The 13,663-nt window shown below is 51.0% G+C and overlaps 1 protein-coding gene across 1 annotated transcript in view; it reads left to right on the top strand.

The window, feature by feature from the left end:
- Nucleotides 1-13,663, top strand: part of USP48 (ubiquitin specific peptidase 48) — a 1,688,863-nt gene that overhangs the window by 156,670 nt on the left and 1,518,530 nt on the right. The window lies entirely within an intron of this gene.

Raw genomic sequence — 13,663 nt, 5'->3', positions numbered from 1 at the left:
TAGTTGGTCAGTTGAAGACCAGTAATTGAAGGTAATGTCTCCCAAAAAGGCTATCTATAATTTGACACAGCTAAGATGAAAGCCCTGCATCTCCCACAATCTATTGTACTATTTTGCTGCAAGATCTGGGATCAGGATCTCTACTTTCTGGTACTACTGTAAACACCCAATGGTGGATACTGCTGATGGTAATCAAAGACCTGGAACTTGAAACTGAACTTTTCAGCACATTTTCCACAGTGCACTATGCCAATCTACTCTTAAGACCTAGAACAAGCATCTGCAATTTCCTGTATTACAGCCTCCTACAATCCTTCATCCTGTTCTGGAATGTATGGTGACTTGCTGGCCCCACTCCCTCATGCCCCCCGCCCTCTTAACTGTCAAGGCCTGCAGCAAATCAGCTAGTGGTCAACTGCCTCCCTTTCCTGGCTGTTTGTCAGTACAGGGGACCTCATTTGAGGGCCCGTCACCCCTTTACAAAAGGGGGAGGATGTTCATTCGGGTGAAGAGGGGTAGGCACAAACCCCCTGCAGCTTGTGCGGAAAGGCCAGAGCTGCACCCTTCGGAGCGTAAGTCCACCCCATTGCTGCCTCAGGAAGGAGAGCTCACCTTCTCCGGAGGAAGGGGAGTGAGGCCTGTGGAGCCACATGGGAGAACCCTCTTGTGGGAGATGTGGCCTGGAAAGATGAGACTTAACCAAGAGTGTTTCTCTGAATCGTGGCAGCGGTAGTTGTGATGAATCCTGTGGAGTCATCACTGATTCCCCAGTGATGATCTTCTCCCACATGGCCAGGGGAAGGCAGCCGCTACCTGATCCTGACCCTGGGGGTGGTATTATGAGGGAGGGGACACCCATCGGGAGATAGTGATGACTCCATTGAAAAATACAGTATTCCCCCCCACCACTGAAACTATAAACTCTAAAATACTGATGGCATATTGTAAATATGCGAACACTACAGTTACACACAATGCTCACTTAACACCTCTTGTGTTTGACAGTTTTGATTCAAACAAGTTTGTTTTTGTATTTGTAATGCACACCTAATCCAAGGGTAGCAGGGTGCAGAAGCAACAAAAGGATTGTGAAGCTTAGTTACAGTGGCGCAATAGATGGAATCCAACTGAGGTTACATTGCTGGAAACATCAAAACAATGAGAACCGATAAGTATTCAAAGCAAGGCAGTTGTAAAAAGTTTAAAACTCCTATGGACTCCAACTCCCATAAAACCTCCAGTACTGGGATGAGGAAGAGGAGAAAGGAGTTAATTTGGAGCAGAACAAACACCAAGCTAAATGTGCATACTAGTTGTTGTAATGGAACTACATTTAAAAAAGGTGTGCCTTTTCAAGTTCTATGTGAAGGAGGAGATGAGAGATGCAGAGCGGGGAAGAGGGAAGTAGAACCGGAGTCAGATGCACAAGAGCGGACTGTGTGAAGGAGGCAGATGCTTCCTACCGGCAAGGTGATAGACCAGGAGAAGCACAGAAGGTGCTGCAGGTGAACGACCGAGGCGCCGGCAGCAGTGTAGATGCTGTCGGGAATTCGCTCACAGGGAAGAGCAGCAGTTCCACCAGCGGATGACCGAGAAGCTGACGGGAGAACCGCAAGAGGGTCTCCAGAGCGGGAGATGCTTTGCCGAAGCATGGAGTTCGTTGTAGCCATATGCCTCAGGTCGAAAACGCCAGCAAGCACTGGTGAGTCTGCCCAGAAGCATTGGGGCCCGGGCATATCGACAGGAGTACAAACAATTGGGAACTTATTTTGAATACCAACCAAATGATGTAGAAAGACGAGTCTCCATACACTAGATGTCGATATGGGGAAAGCTGGAGTAAGTGTTGTCAAAATCAAATGAACATAAATGAAGCGATTGAAAGGCAAGATCTGTCCAAATGTTCATATGAGATGTCAGTATGGGGAAGATTGGAACAAGTATTGCCATAAGCTAATGAATACTAACCATGAAGTTAACAAACAAAGCTTGAATAAGTCTCCATATATAAAGTGTCAATATGGCAAAAGTTGGAGCAAATAAAGTATAAACAGTGAAAAAGTACCACTTTGTTATACTTAAAGAGAAAGAGACTGAAAGTTATAAGACCACCTGGTTAAAGATGTACATCAGGCAGTGAGCCTTTGGGGGAAAGATAGCTGGCAGGAGAGTACACCAGGGGATCTGCAAAGCCCAAAGGGGGATTGCTGGCAGGGAGTACACAGATAATCCATCTAGAGTATGTGAAAAGAAGGGACATTGCCAAAAGGTTCCTGGCAGGAGAGTACACCAGGAGACCGTCTTTAATAAAGTTGCTTTATAGAAGATACAATTTTTGCCATCCTTAAAAACACCATTGTTTGGGAAAAGAGACTTCATCTTTAAGAAAGTGTTGGATGAAAGAGACCACTGTTTGAACAGAATGTTTTCAATATTCTACCTGAAACAGTTCAGGGGAAGGGAATCGACTCCTGGATACAAGGATTGTTTTGTTGGATTTACATACTTTGGGGGTAATTCATAGAATTCAGCGCATAAGCAAAGCACGCGGGCAGCGCAGAGAGGGAGCGTGCGCCAGCCGTGTGCGTTAAACAGCATTCTTGCACACCGGGTATTCATGTATTTCCCAAGCCATTTTGAGCCATGGCACAGGGAACATCCCGCAGCGCCAGTTACTCTCCCAAGAACGCCATTTGCACAAGGAAAAGCCATCAAAATCCCCAATATGGCGCAAAGGGCCGCGCTAACCCTGGACCAGCTCACAGGCCTGCTACACTGTAATCGTGTGAAAGTATGCGTACCCTGCTAGCGGCAGACAAAACGCATGAAAATGCACTTGCGCACCCCCTTGAATACGCATACTCCGCTCGCAGCAGCCAAAACATGTGAAAATGTACTGGAGCATGCCCTTGAATATGCGTACCCCGCCTGCGCCAGGAAAATTGCGTGGAAAATGTCCCACTGTGGTGTGGGCTGCCTGTGGTTCATGCCCAGGGGTGATGGGCTGCCTGCAGGTCATAGTCCGGGGTGATGGGTTGCCTGCAGGTCATGGTCTGGGGGGGATGGGCTGGCTGTGGGTCAAGGCCAGGGGTCATGGGCTACCTGTGGGTCATGGTCGGGGGTGATGGGCTGCCTGCTAGCTACCTAATAAATATTTACAAAAAGGCAGGGCATAGTCCATGCGCTCCAAAGAAAAATAAAAAAGAAAGGAAACCTACACCTACATAACTATTTACAAAGGCGGCTGGGCGGGTCAGTCTCACAGCTCATTTAGTGATGTTTCGGGCCAGGGCATTATCAAAATCCACATCGATGTTACGGAGGCGGGCCTGGTCCCTGGCCTTGAGGTCTCGAAGGGATGCAGCCATGGAATCCCTCAACTCCCTGCGAGTTTACTCGAGGCCCTCTGCCTGCCTCAAAGCCTGGTGCATGGAGTTTTCCACGCTGGCCATCCTGAGCCGTGCCCTCTCCCCCCCGCCGCCTCTCCGCATCTATTTGCTGGCCCAACTGCTGCCACACGGAAGACACGCCCACTCCGGGGTCTTCCTTCCCCTCGGCTGATGCCTGCCCCCGGGGTGTTGATGGCCCCGAGCCATGATGCCTCCCACGCTGAGCCTGCCGCTGCCTCCGACGCAGCTGCCTCTGGCACCACGACGGCCTCTGGGTGGATGGAATCCCCCGGCGCCGTCGTGCACGTGCCCTCCCCGATGATTCTGGCCCATCCTCCATCTGCTGGGGTCCAGTTGGTGGGGTGGCCACCCATGCTGGACCTCCGACTCCCGACTGTGCAAGGGATGGTATCTCCACCAGACTGGCTGCGTTGGTTGGGGCAGGTTCACAGGGGGCCCTGGTGGCATCTGGGCCATAAGACGGCACGGAGAATGACTGGCGTATAGTGTGCACAGAGGAGGAGAGGGCCGCAAGACTGGCCGACACATGGAGGAAACCCCCGACCATGACCCCTCCCAACTGGGCCACGTTGCCACACATCTCTTAGTGATGACGTGCGTGGTCCCCCCAGTAAGCATGCACGTCATCACGAATGTCATGTGTGCGCAACGCGACACCAATCGGAACGGACTCAATCCTGTCACGGGGCCCCACGTCCGCAGGTAGAGGAGTGCCAGATGATGTGTACCCTTCCCCCCCCACCTGCGGACGGGCCTGGGACGGGGCATCCCTGCTGGTGCATGGTGATGCAGTCACAGTGTCTGGGACAGTGACATGCACAGGCCCCTCCGCGGCGACCTGTGCTGCCCCCTGGCCCTGGACTGCACTAATTGCACCAGTGGTACCACCCCCACCAGGCCCCATGTGCGGCTCTGTAGCGGCCTCCTCCTCCTCCGTACACATCACCAACCTGGATGGCTCGCACAGTCTTCCGCCGTTGCAAGCCCCTGTGGGGGCTCACCAGCCCCTTCCACTGCAGCCGTAGGGGCGGACACAGCACCAGTCCCCTTCCTCCCGGATGATCGAATTTCCCAGGAGGGTGACTGGGACTCGCCGGCCGGTGGAGGCATCCCTGCCGCTTTCCTCCACAGCGCTGTCCCCGCCCTCTTCTTCACTCGCCGCTGTGTAAAGGTAGACATTGAACACAAGCATCAGGGTACTGTACAATAGTCCCCTAGACAGAAAGCAATAGCACATGCGTGGCACTGTCAAACGTCACTTCCATCCTGTCCCCCCCCACAACACATGGGTCAGTGCAGGCAACACACATGCAGGAACAGGCATGGTACATGCAACAAACATTTGCATCCATGTCCAAGGCACCGTAGAAACATCCAATGGTGGGCTGAAACTCACATGCATCATGGGACATGCTGATCACATGCACACATCACCGGAGAGTCATGCATCTGGCCCTGTATACCCCTAGACACAGTGGATACAAGGATGACTAGGCTGTATCAGTGAATCAACACATCGTCACGGACATGTGTCCTGCATCCATGATGTTGACCAGTCACTCACACACTACTCGGACACACAGACATGTACACCATGCATGTCCATGACACCAGCACCCATCTCTCACACCTCAAACATGTCCAAGTACAGACACAGGAATGCATACATGTGTGCATTCTGCATGCTGCTCTGCATGATAAATTGTAACACACACCATCCATGTGGTTCACGCCTGACTGGACTCACATGCAGCACCATCATGTCCCTGCACACACATCCATACATGACCCATATCACACATACAGCCAAGTAGCTTACTACCAGCACACTGCAACATGCACTGTTTAAAATGGGAATGCATGGGCACTTACCGCTCGACTCCAGACGGGCCTGCATCATGAGGATCTGGTGATGAAGCACTGGGCGAATGCGCTCCAGGACACTCATCTGCTGGGTGGTAAGGAGGACCCGGCGCCCCATTGCATCAGCTGCGTCCAAGAGGCGCCAGGCCTTCTTGAGGGTCCTGGACTTGTAGTCCTCCCAGCGCTTTTGGACGTGTTTGATGTCACCGGGTGCCCCCCCCTCCGCGTTGATGGCACCCACTATGTCCTTCCAGATCCTCTTCCGTCCTTCCTTGTCAGCACGCGATGGTGTGAAGAGGGCATCATAATGACCCAGGACTTGCTCCACCAGGATGCCAACTTCATTATCACTGAAGCTGGCAGCCCTCTGCCTCCCTGCTGGGGGGTTGCCACTGGTGCCGGATGGTGGTGTGTCGGACATGGCAACCCCCGAGGCAGATGTGGGTGGGCAACTGGGTCTTGGGGCTGGGCTGTGGAGCAATGGGATACCTTCTGTTCCAGCAGGGGTGGTCACAGCAACTGGACCCCTGCAGATGGCTGATGTGCAGACACCAAATGGCAGGGCACTGTTGGCAGGCAGCAGCAGATGGCTTCTAGGAGGCTCCGTGGGGCTATAGGGGGCAGGAAAATGGGCTTCTGGGCAGGAGCGTGATCTTCCGTGTGTTGTTGCGTGGTCAGCTTGATGCAGTGAATTGGCACATGAAAAAACAGCACATCAGCGTGTAATTCGAGGAAAGGGACTTGCGCGTAAGCGCCGTAATGCGCGCAGGTGTTTCTTTGTGCACGTGTGTAATGAACCAGATTTACAGCATTCACAAGCCTAGCGTAGAGGTGTACCTGAGAAGGGATTCTTCCAAGATGGCGCCGTAGAGATTCCAAAGACGCATACTAGCGGATCCACTTAGGAAGAAACCGCACCAGGAGACGCCCACTTCCGGAGGAGTATATCCTGGAAAGGGACCCGTAGCAATTTGCGTTGCTACTCCCCATAGAGCCCCGCAACGCTCCGTGAGTTCGTCAGCTAGAGAAACCTTTTTCATGCGTAATTACTCCTTACTTACTTCTACTGTCCGGTATCTAAGTCTCTACTCTGCTTTTCTACAGATCGCAATCCGTGCACTTAGGGACAGAGGGCCCGCTCCGCTTTCGGGTCAACTCAGCTTCCGGGTTGCCGGATCCTCTTCGGTGCATCGTAGGTCCCTTTCTCTAATCCTGTGTATGTCAGTTCTTATTCTTCAATTTTGATACGATCTTTACCCGACCACTTTTTCTTTAGATTTAACCGATACTATCAAATCATGGGGAATCTTTTGCAGACCCCACATTACAGAAGGAATAGCGAATCTTCACATCCGTCGCGGTAAGACCATATCAGTTTGCTTGCCGTAGCACTTAGACACCGCAGAGATTCGATGGTCCGCGCCGGTCTGCAGCGCGCTGTACGTTCTTTCAGTGGAGACCGATGTGTGTGTTTTTCCTACCTTGAGGTTCACACGCGATTACTTCACAGCGGTTACAGTGCCTACGCGTATTTCTTTTCCACGCAGACGGTGAGTCGCGCATGCTATTGCATGCCATTTTTCCCACTGCGGGTGCCCCTGTTTGTCACGTACCCTATTTATTAAGGTCATAGTAGCCCGCGTGTTAATCGCGTACGCTTTCTTTGTGTTCCTGGGTACCACAGCGTACGGCGTGTTTTTTTTTTTTTACACGCATGTGGGCTACAGGGGTTGCGTATACATTTTTCTTGTATTTTTGGGGTGCCTGAGCGTTGCGTGTACGTCATTTATCCCTAGGGTCCACAGGCATCCTTGCAGGAGCACAGGGGTGCATCTACCATAATGTACGCTGCCCCTTCACCCCAATTGACCAGGACAACTGTTCAGTACAGCTCCCATTGGCATTGGTACATCCGTGCCATGGTTGTGAGGCCACCAAAGGTTATGGGGGGCTCAGCTGGGTGTCCTGCCAGTGTTAGGAGTGGTCGGGCACATGGCCCAAGTGATCAGGGTGGCCGTGGAGCCCAGGGTGGCCGTAGAGCCCAGGGTGGCCGTAGAGCGGGGAGAGGCAGGGGTGCACCACAGGGGCAGGATGTCCAGTCACATGCTGGTGCAGCTATGCCACCACCCCCCTGCGGCTCGAGGTGATGCTGCTGTTGCAGCTGACCCAGTCACCCTTTTCACCCGACAGTAAGTAACGTGCTGACAGGGGCCCACCGGTAGTGGTAGCTGCAGGTGCAGCTGTGGCAACCACCACACAGCCCGCCACCCGCTAGGGTTACTCGTAATATGGCAGTTCGGTAGGGACGGTGCCAGAACGTACCGGCACAGTCCATGGCATACCGCCATACTCCTAATGACCCCCCTTTCTATCTGTGGGAGATTTTTGCCAAGTGAGTTCATCAGGTCCCATGTCGGGTGTGAATGTCTCATGCCTGTTGACATTTCTCACGTTGCACTTAATGACGATTGTGTCATGTGTTGTGCATATGGTTGGCTGGTCAGCTGTTGCCTGCCATGGCATGGCATGGATGACAGGGGTCATGAGTGTTGGGAGGGTTTGGGTGACATACCAGTGATTTACATGGCCTGTTTTGCAGGGGGGTGGTGTTAAATGCACCTTGCATATGTTCCTTTTGGTCACACAGGATTGCTTACATTTAAGTAGCTAGGGATGTAGACAATGTAGTACTTCTGTGGAAACATTCTCAGGGTGGTAAGGTTGTGACAGTTCACTGTCTCTTTGTCATCATCGATTGTCACCTGGTATGTGCCAGTCCTGTCTGCACTCCGCAGGTTTGGGAGTTTAGGTGAAAAATGTGGCCACAAGCTGGATCCGGGCTGCCTCGCCACGTGCCCTTCCCCTCCCATGAGCAGCGCCTGTGCCTGTGGTTGGGGATGTGGGGGCACCACCATGTCCACCGGTACGCCCCGCCGTGTTGCAACATTGTGCAGGACACATGCTGCCACAATGATCCTGCACACTACTGGGGGTGCATATAGTAGCTGCCTCCCAGAGCGGTCAAAGGAGCGGAAGCGTGACTTGAGCACTCCGAATGTGCGCCACTATGCCCCTGGTTGCAATATGGGCTGCGTTGTATCTTACCTGGGGTGGTGTGGTGGGGTTCCGTATGGTTGCTCAGAGGGTAGGCACTGTCCCCTGGGGAGGTGAGGATGGTTGTCATTAGTTGGCTTTGTGTATTTGTCTGTGTCGCATGCATGTGCACAGACATTTGTACTCACCAATGTGCCATGTGTCGCCATGCCTCCCAGCTTCCAGGTCCTGGTTTAGGGGTGACCTTCTGAATATGAAACTATCATGAGTGGACCCCAGATAGTTGGCATATACAGAGGTGATGATTCCCTTGGCATCACATACAACCTGTACGTTGATGGAATGCCAGTGCTTGCGGTTTCGATAGATGTGCTCAGTTGCCCTCGGAGGACGTAGAGCCACATGGGTGCAATCAATGGCACCTAGCACTTTGGGGAAGTGTGCCACCCCGTAAATGTCCTGGGTCACGGCCTGCCTTTCTGCAGGTGTTCTGGGCATGTATATGTGCCTGCGGACTGAGGGGCGTGCAGTCATGATTGCCAACACCTGGTGTAGGCAGCGTGACTGCATGGATTGTGAGACCCCCAACTACGGCACTTGGCCGCTGAAATGACCCAGTAGCCTAGAAATGCAGTAAATTGAGCACCTTTTCCAAGGGGCACAGTGCTTGGGAGCACAGGGTGGGTGATGTGAGGTCATCCTCCCACTCAGCAACCAGTTCTAGGATGATTTGGGGTGGAAACCTGTACCTCCCATAGACCTGGTCATCAGGCATCCCAAAAAGGCTGGTCCGGGGTAAATAAAATGCAGAGCCTGGCTATCCTCCTCCTCCTGCGGTGTCCCACGACCACTGCTGCGAGGAAACGTATATTCATCGTAGGGTATGAGATTTTTTGTTGTTTGCACGCAATTTTATTCTGCGCTGAGCTGCTTACGCCTGCTTCCTGCTGGCGTACGTGTTTCCGGATTAGCACGTCTTTTGTGGCGCGCGGGTTTCCACTGTTCGATTCCATGAATACGTGTTAGTGCGCGCGTGGGTGTTGCGAGGATTTAGTAGCGGTATTTCCCCGTAACGCCCACATTTTCACGTGTTGTTCCCCATTCCGCGTGTTCTGCTCCCTATTTAGGTGTGTGCACTGCCCTGTGTGCACCGTCCCTGGCCGTCTCGTGCACAGCCTTCGGGATGTCACAGTGACATGTGCGCCACACGCTGATTCAGCACACATCTCAGGTAAGCCACGCGCAGCGCATTCCATGAATCGACAAACGGCTGCGATTTTCACGCTTGCGCTCCCCTTTTCAGCGCACATTAATTCCATGAATTACCATGTTCGTTTTTTTGCATACTTTTTTGCTGAAGTTAAAGCGGACACATTTACCTTGCACCTTTTTGCTCATTTTTAGTGTGAGGGTCAGATACTTTTTGGACACAAGCACGGTTTGCATAAGTATGACGACAAGATACAGATTGATCTTTACTTTTAGTTTCCTAGACAGTGAAATTCTTTAAGATGGGGGACAGAAAGGCGTTTATCCAAACCCTTTTTATTTTAATAAAATGGCTGATGTTGATAAGATTACAACTTTGTGCCCCTCATTTCTGACCCCTCACATTGTGGCATGCTCGCCATTCCGGGCGCAGCATAGAACCGAAAGACCTAGAAACACCAGGAGGCCTAGTGGCGGGAACTGGTGCCAGGAAAAGGTGGTAAAATGTAGAGCTGCCACCAAGACCTTGCTAATAGCCGGTGGGAAGGGGGCGCCGGCTCTAGCAGAGGCGAAGGAAGCTGATCGAGCGAGACCATGCCACCTGCCCAAAACACACGACTGGAGGAGGGCCGCCTAAGAAGAAGTAAAGTTGGGAGGTGGGTGGCAATGTCATGAACGAACCTAGCGCGGGGCGAGAAACGAATGACCGCAAGACTGGGTGAAATCTCACTGACACCCTCCCCCCCCCCCGAGACCCAAGGGAGGGGGTATGTAAGGGTGTTAAAAAAGGATGCCGACACAAGGGTGGTATTTTGGTTGGCAAAGACTTTTAATAAAAGAAACCCTCACTGCCCGGTTTTGTAACAGGGGTTTCCTGCCTCAAACTAATACTAAAGCATCTGTTGAAATCAAAACTCCACCGTCCTGTGCCATAACCTACTTCTCTCCCTTCACTACAACTAAATAATAATTCAACAGAAATTGCCATCCCCATGGAGAATGACTCCCATCTCCTGGTATTTGGGTGGTATTCCTGCAGTGTTCTTTGTAACAAAATAAAAAAAGATGTTCTTTAGCAAAAAGATATTGTTCTTTGGCACAAAATACCAGGGGGAATTATTCCCTTCCTATGGCTTGTTCCAACAAACCTTTGTACTAGTTGCTTTCGGAACTAGGACAATGACTCCCTTCTCCTGGTATTGGGTCCTGCACTTCAATATAGTTCACGCCAAAGCCAGGGGGAATGACTCGCTTTCCCCTGGGTGCATCTTGATCCCAAAAGAGCTTTCAGTTTCTTCAACTTTCAGGACCTGCAGCATTACCTCTGTGGACTCTCGGATACTTAATTATACCTATGTTTGGGTCCCAAACCCTTCTCTGTATATTTTATTTATTTTTAAATTTATAAAGCGCACTAGCAGCCCAGAGGCATTGAGGCGCTGTTGCAAGAAAGCTATTTAGTTACAAGGAACAGTATTTTGTTCTAGGTTACAGTGAGCGAATTGTGACATATTGCAATGCAGACATTAGAAACGATACAGAAGGGTGGTTGAAGGATACAGTAACCACCAATACAGTTGAGCGCTACGGCCTTTTCAAACAAACAGTAGAGTTTTAACAGCTTTGTTGGTCAGTGGGCTTGTTTCTGCCACTATGGCAAAGTTCCCTTCTGGTGCTTGGTTCACTGGTGTTGGGGTACCAGATCCTTCTCTGGTGGTAGTGGTCTTATTGCTGCTACTGCAACAAGGAAGTTCTCCTGTGGTGCTCTATGTGCTTGTCTTGGGGTCCCAGACCCTTCTCTGGTGGTCTGTGGTTTTATTGCTGCCAATGACACAAGGATGTTCTCTGATACTCGTTGCACCCTTCCCAAAGGGCTGACTGAGAGCCTCTCGAGCCTTCTTCTCTTGCACCCCCGTCTCCCCCCGGGTCTTTCGTACCTTCCGTTACCTTCTTTGGGACATCGGTATGCCACCGGGGCTTCCTGGGCCTCTAGCATGTCTTTCTGGACTTCTCTCCTTTGCTTCTGTATCACCACAGCAGCTCTGTACTGGTCTGATCGGCTCGATTCCTGCTTCGTGTTTGGGTCTGCTTCAGCTGGACCCACGAAAACTCCCTCAGCGCTTCGATGGTTTCCTCCACTCTTCGCCATCCCCGGTCTGCCAATAGGCTTCGAAATTCCCGCTCTGGACGGTTTCCGCACCTGCTACCTCTCCTGGCTGGGCTTCACTAAGTCTTCAGCCTCTTATACAATGTTGCCAGTCCCGCTCTGCCGGATTGTCGTAATCCTTTGTTCTTGATGAATCATCTTCATGCATTCTCGGGCCACCTCGTACCAGTACTAGCACAACTAGTCAGTCATGTCTCCTGTGCTCTTCTTCATCCTGGTGGTTTCTGTTGTGGTTATTTCTCCTACACTACTGAAATACATGGGTCTACCCTCAAGTAAGTTTTTTGGCATGGAGGGGAGGCTTTTGGAAGGTGGGATGTGACGTTGGCCAATGGGCTGTACCCTAGGTGATCGTCCTTATCCCCAGAAGGGGGGTTCTTCCCCTTGAGGCCCTCCCTCATTGAACCATCCCTAGAGGGACTATTGGGTAATGGCCGTACCTGCCTAGCCTGATGGTAAAGGGCTTACCTTTGGGGATATGTGACGAGAGTAGGTAAATAGTCATGGGTGACCAACAGGTGGAGTGTAGATTACCTTGATCACTGGAGAATGGGCTCAGGGGATTACCTGGCACAGAACTTTCAAATCCCAGTAATCCCATGTTTCAGACACAGGGGACAGGTACAAAGTGTTTGACAAAGTCAAAGACTACGAGAGAGAGGGAAGAATAGACACTAATTTATAGAGACTTAATAGTCCAAGGTGGGGAGGAGTGGGATGGGGGGGGGTCAAAGGGACATTTTGGTGTATGGTTACTTGATCTGAGTAATCGGGTCAGGAACCCCCCTCTTTGAAAGAGAGACCCAATTCTGGGTCTGAAACCAACCACTATTCAACCATTGTGCAAGAGGCCCCAACTTTGTTCGTTAGCTTCTTTTTTGTTTTAGAGGTACAGACCTGAATCTGGATAGATTAGGTTTCTGGACTGTTAGGCAGAAACCTGTGCAGTTCCCTTAGGGACCACTGCAAAAGATTTAGGACTACAGGTGTTTGGCAGTAAACCCAATTGGTAGCAGTCTGTACCACCCAGATTCACTTGGTAGCTGTGGCTGAGCAGTCGGACTTCTCTCAAGATGAGTTAGGCAGTATATAGAGTATACACAATAGGTACAGAGATACAGTAGCACAAGCAAACACTGACCAGAGCTTTGGTGTAAAAGTATATAATTATTTATTTAAAGACACACTTGTAAATTACACTAGCACAAAAAGAGGTAAGTAAATTCAACACACAGTCACTATTATATATATATACATCCCTGATTACTTATTAGACAAGTCTTAATGAGAAACACCACTTATTTTCAGACAGAGGTGAGCGCTTAACATAAGATGGCACTCTTATAAGTTATTTAAAAAGAGAGGGAAAAAGGCAGAGTTATGGAAGCACACAAATTTCAATACTTTTTAAAGAACCACAGTGAGGCAGGATAGGCAGAGTTCTACTGGAGAGCAAGGAAGTCAATTGCAAGGCCCACTCTTGGAGAGAGCAAGCAGAAGGGGTCCAGGTTCACACAGTGGGGTTATGCCCAAAGAGTCTTGTAGATAGTTTGCACACAAAGAATGAAATTAAAGTCAGGAAAAGTTAGCTAGGTTGTCCCAGGCCAGCCCAGGTTAGAAAGTCGAGGCTTTACTGTCACCCCGAACGATCTGTCGCAAGGGAAGCCAGGAGGGACACAGTATCTTAAGTGGGAAGGAAGCTCCAGCGGGGGCAGTTGTTCCTGGCAGCGGGTGCAAGTCGGTGTTTCGTCCAGAGGAAGAGGAGGTCTCGACGTGGAGGAAAGATGAAGGTCGTTGCACTGCCAGGGAAGAAACCAGCCGCAGAGTTCTTCGGTTAAAAGGTACTACCCTACTATTCACGGTAGTGGTAAACCGTGGTATTCCAGTTGCCGGGGTGCTTGGCACGGGCAAGGCGGCCACGAGATGCGAAAAGAAGGCAAAACTGGTTATCCCCACCAGT

Source organism: Ambystoma mexicanum, chromosome 8 (genome assembly GCF_040938575.1).
Source record: "Ambystoma mexicanum isolate Mex_15411 chromosome 8, UKY_AmexF1_1, whole genome shotgun sequence".
Taxonomy (NCBI): domain Eukaryota; kingdom Metazoa; phylum Chordata; class Amphibia; order Caudata; family Ambystomatidae; genus Ambystoma; species Ambystoma mexicanum.
The sequence above is the reverse complement of the archived record's forward strand: the minus strand, read 5'-3'. Positions and strand labels throughout refer to the sequence as shown.